General features: G+C 51.0%; 1 protein-coding gene across 11 annotated transcripts in view; it reads right to left on the reverse strand.

The window, feature by feature from the left end:
* The window catches only part of IL1R1 (interleukin 1 receptor type 1), a 58,916-nt gene that overhangs the window by 21,026 nt on the left and 19,231 nt on the right, over positions 1-18,659 (reverse strand). For 4 of the 11 annotated variants that reach the window (XM_074354711.1, XM_074354709.1, XM_074354710.1 and 1 more), the window contains exon 1: positions 8,945-9,105. The exons of 5 other annotated variants lie outside the window; for them this stretch is intronic. The gene's annotated coding sequence lies outside the window, so the exon portion shown is untranslated. Of the gene's footprint in view, positions 1-8,944; positions 9,106-9,316; positions 9,341-9,421; positions 9,513-18,659 lie in introns of those variants that run through there. 2 more of the 11 variants (XM_074354708.1, XM_074354707.1) reach the window with 2 other exon arrangements.

An 18,659-nucleotide genomic window follows, 5' to 3' on the forward strand; every position in this document is an offset into this window, starting at 1 on the left:
ACCCGATGCACATGTCAGGGAGAAATTAACAGAGTGAAATTGGGGGACAGGAGCAGGCACATGCGGTGAATTTACTTGGAAGGCCCAAGAAACCTTCTGCAGGGAAGCTGACTCCCCACGTCCGTTCCCCTAACCACTTCACTTTCCCTCTTCCTCTTTGCCCCAGAAGCTTCGGAAAAGAATTTTCACATCCACTGCTGAACGGCCTGCCCTCTGCCCACCAGCCTCACGGCCCCACCACAGGCTCCTGGTTTGTCTCTGCGAAGGGCCCCCCAGTCCCCATCTTTCTGGACGGCTCTAGAGCAAGTGGTCCCACCCTCCCACTTCCCCTTCCTGACTCCCTGGGATGAGGGCCCCGCCCCCTCTCCTCCATCACCCCCTGGCCATTTCCTTCTCAGGCTCCCCTCCTGGCACACCTGTAAGCCTTTGGCCCTGCTGCCTCCATGGTGCCTCTACGGTCCTTCCTAAGACCGTCGACCAATTTGACCTTCCTGGTGGGCCAGCTTCTCCTGTGACTTCTGACCAGCTCTGGGCAGATTCTGATTGGAAGCCGCTCCCAGGGGCCCCGCATACCCCACCCTAACTTCCTCCTCAGCCAAGAGAGCCACATCACATGGGTTCTTCCCGGCACTGCACACAGGGGCCTCAGACGTCTGCACCAGGACCCAGGGCTCTGGCCACACTGGACAGCTCCCCTGGCCGCTGGACTTCCCCACCTGGCCAGGCGGGAAAGGTCCAGGGCAGACTCACTCATCCCCCACACTCCTGTGATGTGGTAAGCGCCCAAGAAGTACTCGTGGTCGAAAGAGAGGGAGGAGGAGGAGGAGAAGAAAGAGGGAGGGAGGGAGGGAGAAAGAGGGAGGGATCCACCCACCCACCCTCTTGGCATCAGACCAAAAAGGGACCAAAACCAATCTTGCCAAGAATCTAGCGGGAGGGATGGGATGCAGAGACCGCGTGTGAGTCAGAGAACATAAACTCGAGTCTGGCGGCGGCCGGCAATCACACAGGAGGAGGTGGACCACTACCTAAGGCGTGAGACACGGGACTCACACCGGAGGGCTGGGGGCTCTGAGGGACAGAGCAGCCAGAGCAAGGCTGGAGGCTGAGAGCTTTGAGGCCAGAAAGAATACTCGGCAAACATCACCTCCCTATCCAGTGGCAACTTAGCCAAGTCCAAGGTGATTTTTGAAATCAGCTTGTAGTAAAATTCAAAATAGCCTTTTAGAAAGTATTGACAACAAAAAGCCACAGATTTATTCCCCCATGTTGTTTCTCAGATGAATTTTCCACATAAAATAAGACGATTAGCTCCCCCGGTAAATTAACAAGCCCTGACACCGCCCCCCTTCCCGCCCTGGTGCATGATGCCTGTGATACGTATGAAATTTCCCCGACCTGCTGACATCCTCCCCGTGGCGGCTTCCAGCTGGGGTGCAGGGACACAGTGGTGCACTGAGGCTCCCGTGCACGACCCGGGGCCGTCATCAAGGGGGCCTGGGGCGACCCCAGTCCTCGGCTAACCTCCCCCCACCCCCAGCCGCCTGGTCTGGTCCATTCACTCCAGCACACCACGGGGTGAAAGCAGGAAGCATGGCTTTCTGTGACGCTCACGTGAAAGGGGGAGCCCCTGGGAACCTCCCGAGTACAGTTCCCATTGGTTTTTGGTGATGACGACATATTTGGAAGCCAGGATGTCTCAACATGACTATGTGGTACGTGGAACATACATACAAAACTATTGGTTTACTAAAGATAAAGTGACAATGCAAGTGAGAAACTTCAGTGAGAGCTAAATTATAAGGACAGAGATTAAGTATAAGAATTTACAACGAGCCTAAGGGGCCCCCACTAACGCCCCCCTTCCGGGAAGGACTGACTTCGTCCAGAGCACCTTCCTGTCACTGTGAGAGATCCCACACTCAGTGCAGACACAGGAAAAGAGACATCGGGGGGAGGAAGGGGCTGTCACAAGAACCCAAGGGGTATCAAGGCCCAATGCCCCGCAAAGGGGGCGGGAGCACAGGCTCCTACTTTGGGGCCACAAAGCATCTCTAAAGGCCTTCTTAGTCTTGAGAGATTTCCAGCAGCCTTGAGGAATTCCCTTCTTGTTTGTGAGGAATTCCCTCACATGTGACTTGCCTTCCAGGACAGAGCCAGGCCCGGGACCGCGGGGGCACCCAGCAGATGCACCCCAGGCATTGCGAAGCCACACGAGCTGAGTGGGCCCCGTTCTGGGGAGACTGGGAGCAGAGGCTGGAGCTGGGGGCAGCATCCAGGCGGCGTGGTCCCACACGGGGTTTTCAGGGTGCAGTGCCCCAGGGTGCTCAGGCAGCTTCCATCTCCATGAACCTCCAAGCCTGCCCCCAGCTCCATCCCGTCCTGTGGGGGCCCTGAGCGTGCACACAGGCAGACATTCCCCCATATGGCCCCGGCCACTCTGCAGACCAGGGAGGCCCACAGGCAGTGGACAACCCTGCATAGGTCCTGGAATCCGAGTCCAGGCTATTTGGGAAGGGAATTTCAGGGCTCCCGGGTCCCGGGACCATCCCCTTGGCCCAACAGACTCCGGACCACTGCTCGCTGAGAAGCAGAGCGGAACCCTCCAAAGCACACGGCCGGGGTGGGACCTCTCTTGCCCGGGTCTAAGGGAAGTTTCTGCGGAAACCCAAGGAGAGAGGGATGACGGCATTGGGGGCCCCTCCCTCTTCCAGGGCCCGAAGTAGCAGACCCCACCTCTTAGCTGTAGAAGGAAATCCTAACGGTACTTTCCATGTTTCCACCTCATGCCAACTCACTGCCCACACTGAGTGCCTCGTAAAGAAGCGGGCGGCATTGTTTAAAACAACTTCCCATCCCAAACGTTAACCCACGTGGTCTACGTGCGCCTCTGACGTAATCCAGACACATTCAGAGAATCAGGCTTCAACACGATTGCCTCTAACCAAGAATGACAGTGAGTGACTCCCTGAGAAAAGCAAGGATGACAAAGTAGGTCCTTCAGCCCCTGAAATGTCACAGCCCACACGTTCTGTCGAAAATCAGTAGAAACATGTATGGGAAACGGGCTACGGTGTTACAGCGAAGCCCATAATTACAATCCTCACCTGTTACAGGGATTCAACCAGCTATGAAACACTCTCTAATATTGCTGAGACCAAAATGTCATTTTAAAGATAAGGCAAAAAAAGGAACTTACTTATAAAGTCGGAGAACCACATGATGGTGGAAAATACTTGAAAATTCTGTTTGGTACAAGACCTTGTTTCCTAAACGAAATCCACAACCCCCCCCCCCCCCAGAGAAGCTGCAGACAGTCAGGGAATCAGAGTCTATCCTCCCGGGGTCATGATTTTATCTGAGGATTTTCTAGGGGGGGTGGGGTGTGATTGTCATATTAGAGGAGACATGGCTGTATCGTGAAGAGGAAAGGAGAGTCTCAGAGATAAAGCAAGAGGCATCGAGAACTAGCCCCCCCGGTGATGCCTTGGAGAGCTGGTTGAGCATTTCCTGGAATCCTTTGGAGATAAAATCTGAGAGGCACCATCCTCCATAAACCTGCAGTCATCTCTGTTCAGTCCCAATCATGAGAAAGAGAAGCATCGAGAACCCACAAACTACAGACACACAGGGCAGCCCACACTAAGGACGGAGGAGACCCCAGACGGCTCCTCATGCGCCACAGGGAAGGACAACACAGAAGGGACCTTCTGGGGGTCCCCACGGTGCGCTCCCAATGTGACAGGACTGTTTCCCCTCCGTAGAGATGAACAAATAACATGCAGGACACCCCAAGCCCTGACTTGAGGTCAGCATGACTGTCACCAACTCTCCCCTCAAGACAAAGCTTTACGCGACTCTGAGCAAACAGAACCATCCCACACAGAGGCCACGGGAACCCCCATCCTCTCAGAAGGTCCAAGAAACACTGAAACATCGATGATCTTCCTATCAGCAGACGGAGAGCAAAGCCTAGCTCACTGAACTCTCTGACTTATTTATCCTAACAAACGGGGCAGGGAAAGTTTTTTCATCATAAGAACATCACCTACAGGACATGCAGATAAAGTAAAAATAGCCACGGAGGTTTCCTGTGTTGCTAGGAAATCTCAGTTTCCACAAGGCACAAAGCCACCAAACTGGTGGGTCACGTGGGCGTTCGGGGCAGAGGGGGAAACGAGGCTCAGAGGGTTGTGATTCTGGCCAAAAGCGGGCTGCAGACGGGAACGGGCTTGACCGCTGGGCTGGAGTTCGACGAGGTCTCCATCTCTCTTCTGGACAAGAGACACCAGGCCCGGCAGTAGGAGGGGCTCTGGTCTCTGTCCCTGGGGTGCTTTCCAGCACATAGACTCGCCCCCTCCAGTGTCTCACCCCTGCAGGACAGCCCCATCCCAGACACTTGCCAAAGGCTCTGATACTGAGTCCGGCCACGCAGGACTTGCAGAAAGTCCACTGTGAGCAAGAGTAAGTCCCTTGGTCACGTGAGAACAGTCCTGTTTCTCAGAGTGGGGTCTGCAGGTGAATCTCAGAGGACCAGACAGCCTCTGCAAGCATCTTCCAGTGTTTTCACTCCTGCGGGCTTTTTCATTGAGCTAAAACATGCACACGGTCAGGGGGAGGGCGCAGCTCAGCGGTGGAACGCGTGCTTAGCACGCACGAGGTCCTGGGTTCAATCCTAGCAACTCCATTAAAAAAAAGAGAAATTTAAAAAATTCTTTTAAAACCACATGCATCCGGTCAAATACACAACAAATCTTAAGTGTACAATTCCACAACCTATGACAACTGTATACACCAGGACACCCCCACCGGGATAGAAACCATTTCCATCCCCCCCTAAATCTCCCAGGCCCCTCTGAGCAGTCAGCCCCTGCTGCACTCGCCCCCAGGGTTCTGATTTTATCACCTCCTCCGTGACCCTCTGACAGCTGACGCGCGTGCATCCAGACGGCCAGCTCACACCTGCTCTTATCAGCACCGTGTCATTTCAGGGCACACACCCGCATCAGCGCTCTCACCACTCACTACCAAGTGATGCAGAGAAAGCAGTGGTTCTCGACGGGGCCAGCATTTCCCCGAAGGAGCACTTTGGAAGCTGTGGGTGGCCATTCACTAGCGGTGCATTTAGTGGCGGAGTCACAGACGGGAATCAGCCCCACCCGGTGAAGACTGGTCCCTCATCCTGATTGACCTCCAGGCCCCCGCAGACGTTCACACTGATGGAAGCATCATTTATCACTATGGGAGCCTAGCGCCCCACTCCACCCTACACTTAGGTAAAATACATTTTGTTGGAACAATTTTCATAGACACTGAATTCTCCAGGGGTGCAACCCCTATGAAAACAGAGGGAGGACTGGCCTTCGACCATCATTTAGATCCCGACCAGGAGTCAGTTCTCATCCAGTGGAGTATAGATGTCCGCCGGGACGCTCCTGCTCCAGACTGCACAGGCAGCCGCCCCACAAGACCCAGTGCTCAGTCTGCATAAAGCGCCAGTGACCTCATCCGGTCCTGGTTTGGCTCACACCAAAATACATCATTTTAACCCAAATTACTTTACTTATTCTTTATATCTACTATCATATCGGTTATTTAGAAATTACATTGCAGGTAGGTTTGATTATATCATTTTGGAATTGTAAAGGGGGTGTTTAAAAATATTTGCGTTAAAAGGGGTCACTGGGTTCTGAATGGGGTAAGAAGCGCTGGTCTAAAGTGACAGCATCTAACTCTTAATTTCACTCGTGGGCGGGAGCCGTCAGCTGCATTTTCAGGGGTCCATGAGGTCCATGGAAGCCACATGTGCAGAGCCCGGGACGCTGTCACTTTTGATGCTCCCCGTACCACAAGCTCTGTGAGTCCCGCTGAAATGCAGTCACCAAACTGCCCTTTAATGGTGGTCACTTTAAGAGATGCCTAAAAGCTGCTCTTTGAATCTCTCAAATGGGAAGCTTCAGGAGAGACTTCCCACTTCTATCAGGGATGTTTTCACTTCTCCTGAGCACTTCTTCATCTTGAAGACACAGGCAGCTGTGCCCTGGCAGATCCCTCCCACTGCCTGCAGGAGGGGATACTGGTGTTGCCGGCCTTGACCAGTTAGAACCACCCTGGGGGCTTTAGGAACACCACTGCCCGGACACAGCCCGAGATGCTCATTAGTTTGCTCTGCTGTCTGGTCCAGCCGAGCTTGCAGTGAGCTCTCCTCCACCCCTGCAGCCCCAGTGGGCTGCAAGGTACACACTACTGTATACAAAATAGATAAACAACAAGGACCTAATGTACAGCACAGGGAACTGTAGTCAACATCCTGTAATAACCTATACCAGAAAAGAATCTGAGAAAGAATAGATAGGTAGGTAGATAAATAGATAGACAGACGGACAGACAGATGGATATGCATAACTGAATCACTTTGCTGTACACCTGAATCACTGTAAATCAACTATTTTTCAATTTTTTTTTAAAAAGTACCTAGTTCTTTAAGGTTTACGTTTTATACATTTCTGGACTCCACTTTGTCTCCACCCTTGTCTTTCTTTCATCCTAATGTCAATTTACGGCATCTTACAAATCCTTTCCGAAACAGGTAGAAATGAAAAATTTGTCTCCGTTCCTCGGCCACACGCATGAAAAGAGGGGGCAGCCTAGAATCCCGAGGTAGGCAGGTGACCAGCGACCTTGAGGAACCTAGCCCCTTAATGAGATCCCGCTGGTGCGAGGGTCCTCTGCAAGCTCCCACCAGCTGAGTACAGCTGAAGCAGCGCCACCTGGGGCCACTGCAGGCAAGGGGGCGGGGACAAAGCTGCTGACAGTGCCAATGTGTCAGCCCGCCTGGCAACTTTGAAGGGAGGAAAATGCAAACTGTGTCTGCTGACAGCAGCCGACAGGGAGCGTCGCGGGCCTGGCGCGTCCCAGAGCCCCTGGTGAGGTGACTTTTCTGCTTCCAAGTTGCAAGGCCACAGCAAATCCACCATGTAGCATAATTAATAGTAACCTGCCCCCTATGCTATGGTAGATTCACTCCAACTGTCCAGCTTGGCCACTTTAATCAGTGAGGCTGCTTCCATGTGGACACACCTCCCACGGCTGCATCCCAGTCACGGGTTCTCCATCTGCCCTGGTCCAAGGGCCCGGCTGAGCCGCAGGGTACACTCAGCACCTCTGCTGTTCTCTAGGGAGACAAAGAGCTGCCTCAGTGCCCATCACCTTCTCGTGTTCTCGACGGGAGATGCTAAGTAGTGTCCTGCCTGTGGGCAGCCAGTGTCCCCACATCCTGTCCTCAGGGTGAATATCCAAGAACCCCATTAGGCAGAGAGACCCCTGATGCTCTGTGACTTCCATTCGAGGACAGAGATTTGCATCTGTCTTGTCCACTGCTCTACCCTCAGGACTTGGAACAGTGCTCAGCACACAGCAGACATTCAGCACACATCTGTTCAGTAAGTATGTGGATCTAATATTAAATAACGTTCCACCTACGATGAAGGAATTACTCACAATGCTACGTGTTTCAGAGCCGTAATGAAAGTCTTGGTGACACGCTGTGCCACAGAGGGCCCTGCAGAGCTTATTAAAAATGGGGAGGGTTTTGTCCTGCCTCTGCCAAGGTCATGTGAGAATTCAGGTCAAATATCTTTCCTAGAATTGCATGGAGGCCACCTGAGGATGGTCAGGTGCAGTGACCGCTCCACATACAACAGAATGGCAGCCAGCCAAATAAGACAAAATACATCAGGGCTCCCACACCCCTTCTCCATCCAATCCCATCCCAAAGGCCCCATGTTTTTTTTTCAAGTGCAAAACGTAAGGTAGAATATGAATACAGAAGATGAAATACTAAATAGGATGTAAAATAAATAAGAAACTAAAAGAAGGCAAGAGAGAAAAAGATGCATGACAGATTAGCTGGAGAAACGGCAGCCTCCTCCGCCAGCACCAGCCCTGGTTCTCTGTTCACAGTCAGAGCCCCGTTTTCACATTCACCTTCCTGAAGCTTGGCACTCAGCCACGGGCACACTCCAGTGGTGCGTGGCTCTCCGCTCACCTTTTCTCCAAGGTACCAGTGGCCCAGACACATCCCTTACCTCAGTTCCTAAGCCAAGACCGCGGGAAGGTGCCCATCTGACAAATAGCCCCTCCCTCCAGGATTCACTTCCAACAGCTGCCCAGGGCAGGAATCCGCACACCCAGCGCACACAGCGCAGAGGAGAAAGCCCCGGGGGGCGGGATGGTTGGCAGCCATCACATCATAAAATAGAAGCCACCGGGTTTGGAGTTCAGAGGTCTCTCCTTCTGGTACCTGCCCTCCAACAAGTTAGTCACTCTGTCTAAGCCTCTGCTTCGTCCCCTGTAACAGGAGGGTGGCAATTGCATCTCACTCTCAAGACGGTGGGGAGGATAAAAGAGCACTGAGTGTAAAGGGGATTATAAACTGTAAAATGAGAGACATGCCTGTTGTAAATGTGTGACTTCCTGGTGTCCGTAGCTACACCACCCAGTATCATCCTTTATCTGCAAGGGCCACACGTCACCCGCCCCACTGCGTTTAGGGCATTCATACCTTATCTTCTCTGGAGACAACGCTTTGGAGCCGAAACCCCTAAAAAGAGATACTCGCAAACCAGTTGAACTTGGCCGGATTAAAATGCCTGGAAGCAGTTTACAAACACGCACACACACCCACACACACCCTAGAACAACCCTCCGGAACCATCGCCAAGCTCCCCGAAGACAGATGTGAACAACTTTTACTCCTGCTTGACACGGGAATAAAAACAAAGCCCCCAAACCCAGAGATTTAACCGCCATAACTCTCTTATGCAACAAGCTGACACAAGGGTAACTGAGAAAGGAGGCTTTCCTCGCGCTGCCGCCAAGGTGCCAAAGCCACAGTCTCCCCCAACCCCCCGGCACCCGGCCCGGCGCCCCAGAGTCCTCCTACCTGGGCGCCCCGGGGACGGCGTGCAGGGTGGCCCGCCGGCGGGGCGCGCCCTGGGAGCCGGGCGGGCGTCACATCCCCGCGCTCAGGCCCGGGCCGCGGGCTCCCGGCCGGCTCCGCCCTCGCGCCCGGGAAGTGCGGGCGCCGCTCTGGCTCCAGCCTGGCTCTGCTCGGGATCGGGGTCCGCGGGGGCGGGGAGAGAGCGGGGAGAGGGCGGGGAGAGGGCGGGGCCCGGGCGGGGGGGCGGGGACAGGCCGAGGACCGCCCCTACCCCGCCCCACCCGGGAGCCGCCAGACTGGCAGCCCCTTTCCAGCGCCGCCCCGCCCCGGGCAACCCCGCGGGCGCGCCCCCCGGACTGAGATGGGGCGACTCACCGAAACCCCGCCACCCGGCTACTCTCCACCCACTGCGGGGTCTCCGGCACCACTTCCAACGGAGCAGGCGACCCGCAGGACTCCTCGCCCGGAGGCGACACTCACGCTTCTGTCCCCGAGCCTGACAGTCCGCCAGCCTCCGGAGTTCTGTGACCTTGGACGAGTCCCGAACCTCCGTGTACCTCCGTTTCCTCTTCTGGGAAAAGAGATCATAACAACACCGCCCCCCGCCCCCCGCCCCCGCCCCACAGAGGGGTTGGGACGATTAAGCGAGCTAATACTGTACACCAGGGCCAGGCGCAGGGTTGACATCACAGAGTCACCTGCTACTTTTACTGTCATTGTCTTTCTCCTCAATGGAAAGGTTACAGGTGGGACAGTCTTGGTACCAGACTTCTTGGCCAGACCTCAGATGCTTTTACGCTTAAAACCCACTCACTCACTTTGAACTCGGAGGAATGCTATGAATGGTCACACCTCGGTCGGGGGAGGGGAGGATGCTGGGGTCCCCGCTGCGCTGGCTTGGGCTCCAAGGGGCTCTTCCCTTTCCCTCCGTGCCTCCAGCAGGTGACCAGCCCCCAGCTTGTTTTGAAGACTTCTCGGGCCGTGCTCCCAGGAGACACGGAGTAAATGATGATGGCTTCCTTCCTAATAAAACACACCGCCCCTTCCCGTATCCCTTCCAGACTGGGCGGGCGCTCGTTTCCCTAACCCATGGCTTGATACCCCAGTCAGAAACTCAAGAATTGAGCTAACCTGGGCCTCAGCCACCCCAGATGGTTCTGAAATGGAAGGATGCCTAAAGGGTGGAGTAGCAACACTCCTCAGCCCTAATGCTGACTGGGGACCTCCCATGATGACCGTTTCTCATTTTTTATTTTATCTGGTTCCAGAGACTTATGGCTCCTCTTTCTCAGGGAAACAAGCTCAAATCTGTGCCCAGTGACATAGTACAATGAGAACTCATCACATCTTCTGTCTCTTGGTATATTCCTGTTCAGGTGGTGGTTCCAGAAACCTGGCCCACACATTAGAATCCAGGGGAGATCTGGATCGCCCCTACCCAGATCAGTCCCATCAAAATCTCTGGGGCTGAGGCCCGAACGTCAGTGTTTTTCAAGCTCCTGGGTGATTCCAAGATGCAGCCAAGATTGCAAACAAGTGTTCATTCAAGCTCCCACAGTGATGCCCGTTTTCTGAATCTGCCACCAGAAGCCACTGCAACACGTGTGCCCCCGTGGCAGCTGATGAAACTGACACTGGTGGGCTCGGCTCGGCACTGCAGAACTAGCTCAGAAGCAATAAACCATCTTTCTGTTTATACAATGAAGGTTTTTTTTTTTTAACCATTTACAAGGAGAAAGTAAACTGATTTGTGTAATAATACAGAATTAAAATTACACTTTCCTTTTATTTTTCTCTACATTCTGATGCTTCCCACCCACCCCTACCCCAGCTGTTCTGCTAGACACCAGGGCCCCTAGATCCAGGTGGGACTCTCAAACACCCCTATTACGGAGGTGGGATCTGAAGACCTCCCCTTCTTACTTGTAACCACTGCTCTACTGGGATCCTGAATTCACCTCCCCATCACTCAGCCCTGCTGACCGCCTCCCCTGGCGGTTCCTCCCTTTGCTTCCTTCCCAGAGTAACTGGTGTGTCCACCTGCCTGGCTCCGCTCTGGGTCGGAGGCTTCACGAGGTGGAGACTCACGCCTACATCACCCTCTGCTCCGGTCTCAGCACCACACAGATGCTTTGGATGGGGCCAAGGGCTTGCATTAAGACTCTGCTCTATGAAAATGATGACAGAGGTGTTGGACTAAAACATATGAGACATAGAAGTAACATCTAGAGCCCCAGGACCCTTTCTGGAGCATGTGTCCCTCCACCCTCCCACCTCTGAAACTCATATCACTTGGCAGACTTGACTGCCTGCCGCCCCCCGGACCACCTTCCTTAAGAGAGACCATATCCCCTGAAGATGTTCAGTCTATCCCTCACCTGTCAAGCTGCTCAGAGCACGCGAGCCTCCCTGGAGGAACATCTAACAATGCACCTGAGACAGCATCCCACTGACCAGTACAGCATGCTCCGATGATCAGAAACACACAACAGCCCCCATGGCCTAGGAGGCATGACATTTTTGAAGGACTGGCCATTATAAACATTCACACTAAGCTTGAAAGCTTTAAAGAGGAAGCATTTGTGGGCTTGTTTCCTCGAATGCCCCAAAGCCAGAGTGTTGACAAACTCTGAGCCTCAAGTTGATATCATAACCATCAAATTCAGATACATGCACCCCAGAGTTCACAGCAGCACTAATTTACAAGAGCCAAGACATGGAAACAACCTAAATGTCCATCGACAGATGACTGGATAAAGTTGTGGTATATTTACACAGTGGAATACTGCACAGCCGTGAAAGGGAGTGAAATAATGCCATTTGCAGCAATATGGATGGACCTAGAGATGATCACACTAAGTGAAGTGAGTCAGAGAAAGAAAAACACCACATGATATCATTCATATGTGGAATCTATTTTAAAAAGACACAAATAAACGTATTTACAAAACAGAAACAGACTCACAGACGTAGAAAACAAACTTACGGTTACCAGTAGGGAAAGAGAAGGGGAAGGGATAAATTGGGAGTTCGAGATTTGCAGATACACACGACTATATATAAAACAGATAAACAACAAGCTTCTACTGTAGAGCACAGGGAACTGTATTCAGTATCTTGTAGTAACCTATGATGAGAAAGAATATGAAAACAAATGTACGTTTGTATATGTATGACTGAAACATTATGCTGGACACCAGAAATTGACACATACACTACAATAAAAAATTAAAAATTAAAAAATAAATAAATCATCGAGTTCAGAAGGATGTACCATCATATAAAGAAGGCAAATGTATGTTTCCCACCCAGAGGAGCAGGGTTAGCCAGCAGGGGAGCAGGGGAGCAGAAGGGAGATGGTTGGTGTTTGCTGACTCTGGAAGGTCTCTGAGAGGTGGCTCAGTGCCCCCATCCTCCACCACCGCCTCTCCTCCCGAAAGGGGAGACTGAGGGGACCCTGAAAGAAAGGGGCATGCTGGGCTTCCCCAGTGTAGCCCTGGACACCACCCACGTCATAGTGAAGTCTGGGGTCCAACATGGCCCGTACCAAGGGGCAGCCCAACCAAAGAACTGCCCGGCCCTGAGGCCAGGCTACCTTACAAAATCCAGAGCACCCTTGAGCGTTCAGAACCCCAGACCCTCAACGGCTGAGATGAGCCGTGGCAGTGCAAGCGGGACCACAGCTGAGGGCTGTAAGTCCAGAGGATAACTTAGGGACAGAACCCCTCCCCAGACGCTGGGACAAGCCTTAAGCAGTACCTGCCCTCCACCTCCACCAGCCCCAGAGAACTCCAGTTACCGTCTAGAGAGAAAAAGCCGTCTGGAGAGGGAAGAATTCTGCACAGATCATGCTGTTACCCCAGAGACTGAGTCTTAATCCATCGGAGACTAAACAACTCTGCATTATAACTCTGCACTGGCAAGACTTTGTTCTGGCATCAGATGGAAATGAGGGTTCATGAACTAAACTGACTTCAGCGATGGAAAAATTTTAATTACATTTTCGCACACAGGGCCTCTGTGATTGTGGCCACGCCTATATTTTGTTATTTCTAGGACTGCCAGTAACTGCTCACAGAACCACAGCGTTCCCTGAGATAGACTTCAAAACCACTGCCCTACATGGACTTCCTTCTACGACCTAGTTTTTTTGCTCTTTTCATACATTTTCCGTCGACTGGCCCCCAAATAACCACTTTTTAAATCTGAGTCTCTTACAATCTTCCTTTCTCTAAGCAGTTGCGTGTGGGCTTCTGTGATCATCTTTCTACTCAAGCTCCTCTGATTTTTGCAAGGTCTTTACCAGTCAGACAGCCACGTGTGAACCAGAGCTGACAGCCCGGGAGAAAGTATAAAGCACCAAAATGCTTCCATGGACAACAGACTATTTCCTAACCTCCTTTGTGAGGACGGAGAAAAGACAGACATGGCTGGCAGCCTGGCCAACTCTTAGTTCTAACGCAGCTTCCATCTGGCTCAGTGGAGGCACATGACCGCAGAGATTCCTGGACCTGGTCTTTCCCATGTCAACACAGAAAGATCGCAGCAAGTTCTGGAGGCCGATCCACTTTGTAACTTCCAGGGACTGCTACGCCTCACAGAACCGGGCTGGCGGCCCCTCTTTCTGGCACCAGCTGTCTTCGATTTGGCGAATGCTTCAACACACAAAACTGAAAGCACCGATAACCCAATCATCCACCACCATCCAAAAGGCAGCCGTCACCAACTTCCCGACGTCATCCAAGAAACCTTTGTGCTGAGTCATATGCAAGACAGGCAGCAAAAGTCCTGCTTTCCTTAAGCATAGTTTTAAATCTACCATTGTCTCCTCGCAATCCTGCACGGCCCCACCATCTTCAGTTCTCTGAAAGTTTCTGTAGTTCATCCCTAAATTTCGTCACTTTCCCTTTTCCCCAAGCACCTTCCAGCATCCAGATTTCCTGTTTTAGACTCTCAACTCTTTGATCTTTTCTGAATATAACTGCCAGTTTGTTTTCTCTGAGCGGTTTCCTTTTCATATAATCACTGTCGTACATTAAAGACGACTGCAAATGCTTCCCTCCTCCTCTGTTTGAAGGGTGAAGTTGATTCCCCTCCCCTTGAATTGGGTCTCCCCTTGAGTCAGTGACTCACTCAGCCAGTTCCAACCGATAAGGATGAGACAGAATTGACCTTCTGGGACTTCCGAAGCAAGATCATCCAAAACCTTTCAGCTTCTCCCAGGGTGCCTCGGAACACTCACTCCTGGTGCCCAAAGCTGCCAAGGAAGAAGTATTACTCTCTTGAGACTGCCACACGGCTAGAAACCCAGCGCCACATAAAGGCCACATGGATGCACCCCAGGCCACAGCCCCAGCTGACTGCCAGAACCTACCCCAGCCACGGCAGCCAGCACCGTCCTGGATGTCAAGCCAATCAACCCCAGTCAGCCATATCTGGCCACGTCCACAGGACAGGCCTCGAAGGAGAAGCACTCAACTGAGTCCCATCAACCAACAGAATCTTGAGAGATAAGAAAACACCGTTGTTTTAAGTCACTGAGTTTGTGGCACAGTAATAAACAAGCAAAGCGATGACCATACTCAGGAATACGCCCTGATTCTCCATGGTCTGTCCTGGACCGTACAGAGTCAGCCTAGCCTGCAAGGTGTCTCAGATTTTAAATGCCATCTATTCTCTCCTCTCTAGCATCACTCTGTACCCTGCCCAGTTACAGGCTTCTTTGAGTTTATGATTATGACTATCTCACCAGCAAACAAAGGAAAAATGAGAATTATGAGATGGTCAAATAGATTTAGCTTTAAATATACTACTTTTAGTAAACGAAATAGTTACAACCTTGTGCTTTGCAGCCAATACTAACGGCAGGGATGACCTCATTTCTAGTGCTGTTAATCAATGATTTTCCAAGAAAAAGTGCTTACTTCCATGAGAAGTAAGCAAAGGTACTTGGAAGAGTAAGACTAGGCCATGGCTTCTGACAAAGAGATGCAGAAGGAAAATCTGGGCAGACTCAGGAGTGCCTAGGTGTTGAATCATTTCCCTAACATCCAAAAATTGTGCCAACACTCACCTATTCCTTTCCTCATCTTTCCTCAGAACAATTATTTTGGCAACAAGTCAACAGCAGGTGAACTGCTATCCACCAATAATCACTGTTGTCTGGGACTGCCCTGAGCGGGCAGGAGAGCGCGGTCCACGGGCTGGGGGAAGAGGCCGTGGACCACTGATTCCTTCTTTGCCTCTCTCATCCTTATAAGCAAGTCACTGAATTAAGAGCTTTGATGGCGGATGCTGAGCTGTTCCAGCTCCGGGAGGGTCAGACCTGCTGGTGAGCTCAGCTCATCGTCTAGAATGTAGCTGGTACTGTCCTCAGAGGAGGCCAATGCCACTGGGCCTTGAGTCCTCCTGAGAGTGACCATAGTGAAGCCCCAGTAACGGCATGAAAGAGTCAGAACCCAGGCTGGACCAGACTTTGGGCAGGAGACGCGGCAGGTGCCCTGGGTGTGACTTCTGTATGGGCTCTCAGGACACGGCTCCAAAGACTCCCTCTCATTCTAGATCCATACTATCCCACACATGTAGCCTCTAGAAACATGAAGCTATTTAAATTATTTAAAATTCAATAAAATGAAAAAGTCTGTTCCCAGGCTGCACCAGCCACGTTTCAGGAGCTCAACGGCCACACATCAGTGGTGGCCGCCATATTGAATTCACAGCCATACAACGTGCCCATCAGTGTAGAATGTCCTGGATGTCGCTGCTCTAAAGCCTCGGCAGCTCAGGACCTCTGGATCAGGGCTCCTTCTCTGGCAAGCTGGTTTTCATCCAAAATATCATCTCCATCTAATTTGGAAAATTTCTAGTCATTAATTTCAAAGATTTCATCTGTCACCCCCGCCTCCTTCCTTTTGGTGACTTCAATTGCATGTGTCCTTGGCTGCTTTTTTGGTCTTGCTTTTATGAGTTGTTAGGCGGGGTCTGTTGAAGCATGATCCTTCTTGGTCCTCTACCAAATGCTTGCAAATTAGGTTTTCCAGCCTGGCTGGTAGGAATAGAAGTTATTCCTGGCCTCGCACACCATCCAATATTTCACCTAATCCTTTCAGGGTGGTGCTTTTTCTGGCCTCAGGTGGTTTACACACACACACACACACACACACACACACACACACACACACACACACACACACACACAGATCGGAACTCTGTCAATTTCTTACAGGCGACGCTCTGCAGATCTGAAGTTATGGCTGGTGCAGCTCTCTCCTCTGGCATCCTTCCTGTGAACTGTAGGCGACCTAGTCTCCCCTGGCTCCCAGCGCCATCTTATCAATTCAGGAAGTTCGCTGAACTCTGCCTGCATCCTCTCTCCCTGGGGAGTTGGATGGACACTCCCACTCCATGGCATGAAAATTCTCTCAAGTCAGTGGGCAGGAACAATTGTAAGGTCCATCTGATGTTTGCTGCTTCTCAGGGCTCACGTCCTTCACTGGCTGATGTCCAGTATTTTAAACACCCTGGTTTCATGCATTTTATATGGTGCTTTGTGTCGTTGTCTCTGGTAAGAAAGTAAATCCGGGCCGTATCACTCAGTCTTGGCTGGCAGCAGAATTCTGCTACACGGATTCTGCTACACGGATTCTGCAGTTTATAAATATGAGAGTTGGCCATGAACACGCCTAAAATTCTTTACACATACACGCACACATGCACACACACACGCACACACACCAGTTTTTCTTTTAATTTGGTTGTAAATGTTTCCAAAATATTTGTAAAACATAATCCAGAATTAATAAATGTTAGTAGCCAAGATCAAGACTTTGGGGAAGGAAGTAAATCGTGGATGCTGTCAGACAGAGGACAGCCTGGCAACCGTCAGGTCCCAGAGGCACAGAGACCAGTCATGAGGCACCAGCCTGAACAGAAAAACTCTCCAGGCTGTGCCACTGAGAGTGGGAAGGAAAGAACAGTTGTGAAGGAAGGAAGAGGGTAGGAAGGGACGAGAAGACGGAGGGAGAGAGAGGAGGGGACATGAATCCACTCTCTCCAGGGTTGCCAAACCCAAGAATGTTGAAGGAAGAATCATTAGCATCACGGTCGGTTACGTCAGGAGGGAAACGTTGAGAGGGAATTGTAAGAATGTTAAAAAAGACTGTTAAAAAGAAAAAGATATCCAACATTAGTGGTTCTCAAAGGTCCCTGAGACCCTTTGACCCACAAGGTCAAATCTACTTTGTTAATCCTTCAGAGATGGTCTATGCCTTTTCCACATGCAGCCTCTCACAAGTGTACAGTGGAGTTTTCTACTGTATTTAAAGGTTGACTGCAGATGCAGATGTGAGAGTTCTGCTGTCTTCTGTCGAGCCAAATATTAATGAGATTTCCAGAACGATGTAGTGAACAAGGTAAGACAATGCCAGAAAAAAATTTAAAATCTAATCATTTTTATAAAAGAGATGTTGCTTATGTTAACAGGAAATGAAGTTATTATTGTTGTTAAATGATCAATAAAAATGCATTTTAAATTTGTTCTCATTTCTAAAACAGTTAATATCAATAGCCCATGTAAACAAATCTCTTTAGAGTTTTCTGTAATTTTTAAGATTGAAAGGGGTCCTTAAATCAAAAGTTTGAGCGCTTCTGTTCCACATAAAGTGTTGGCAGCCCTGTGGGGGCCGCCATGTAGTTCAGGGTGGTATCTTCCCAGAAGCAAGGACCCAGCGCAAATCAAGAGATGAGAAGGGAGGATCACCCCAACACCCCGGCTCTACCTGTCACCCAGACTGGAAAATGGTATTTCACTGAACAGCAGCCCCTCGAAGCCTCACCCAGGAGGAACCGTGCCCTCACTCTCAGCTGCTCTTTTAGGCTACGCAAGTCCCACCCTGAGCTTCTCAAAGGCTATGCAAAGTAGCCAGCGCCCTCCCCAGCTTCCTGCGGCCCTGCATTCCTAACTGTTCCTCTGACAGGATCCTGGTGACAGGCCACAGATGCAGGAAGGAAATGTACACGTGCCAAGCACCTGTTACATGTCTGCAATGCGTGAGATGCTCTAATAGGGCATCACATTTATTTCTCACCACGTTGTGAACAATATCACCACCCCCTTGTTTTATAGACAGAAACAGACACTCCAGCAAGCTTATAACCAAACTGGAACTCAGCTGATGGCCTCTCCCATCCACACTGCTGTTTTTTACTGCTCCACCATGTGTCACTGTTGTGGCAGTGTTGTTTGCAAAGTAAAAATAAAAATAAAAGATTTTTAAAAATAACACCCTACAATACATAGGAGCTGGAAGATCTGCTTTCCAGAACAAAAGGGGTGTAGCCTGGTGGTTCTGAGTGTAGACAGTGGAGTCTGCCTGCAGCCGGTTGGATCCGAGTTCCACCACCTACGAGCTGTGTCAGGCTGAGTTTTGACAGTAATGCTTTCAACAGCCCCCACTTTACTGGGTTGTTATGAGGACTGAATAAGTTAATATGTGAAAAGCATTTAAACGTCGTCTGACTCATGCATAGTCAACGGTAGGGAAGATCATTACCTGCCACACACTAGTTACACAGGGGGAACTCACTGAGGCTCTTTGAATCTGTGGAATGGGTATAAGAACACTTGCCCGGTTACACCACAGAGTTACTGAGCAATTTACAGATAATGTATGTGCCTGAGAGTATTTTAAACTGGATATTACACAAATAAGCAAATATT

Source organism: Camelus bactrianus, chromosome 28, assembly GCF_048773025.1.
Source record: "Camelus bactrianus isolate YW-2024 breed Bactrian camel chromosome 28, ASM4877302v1, whole genome shotgun sequence".
NCBI lineage: Eukaryota > Metazoa > Chordata > Mammalia > Artiodactyla > Camelidae > Camelus > Camelus bactrianus.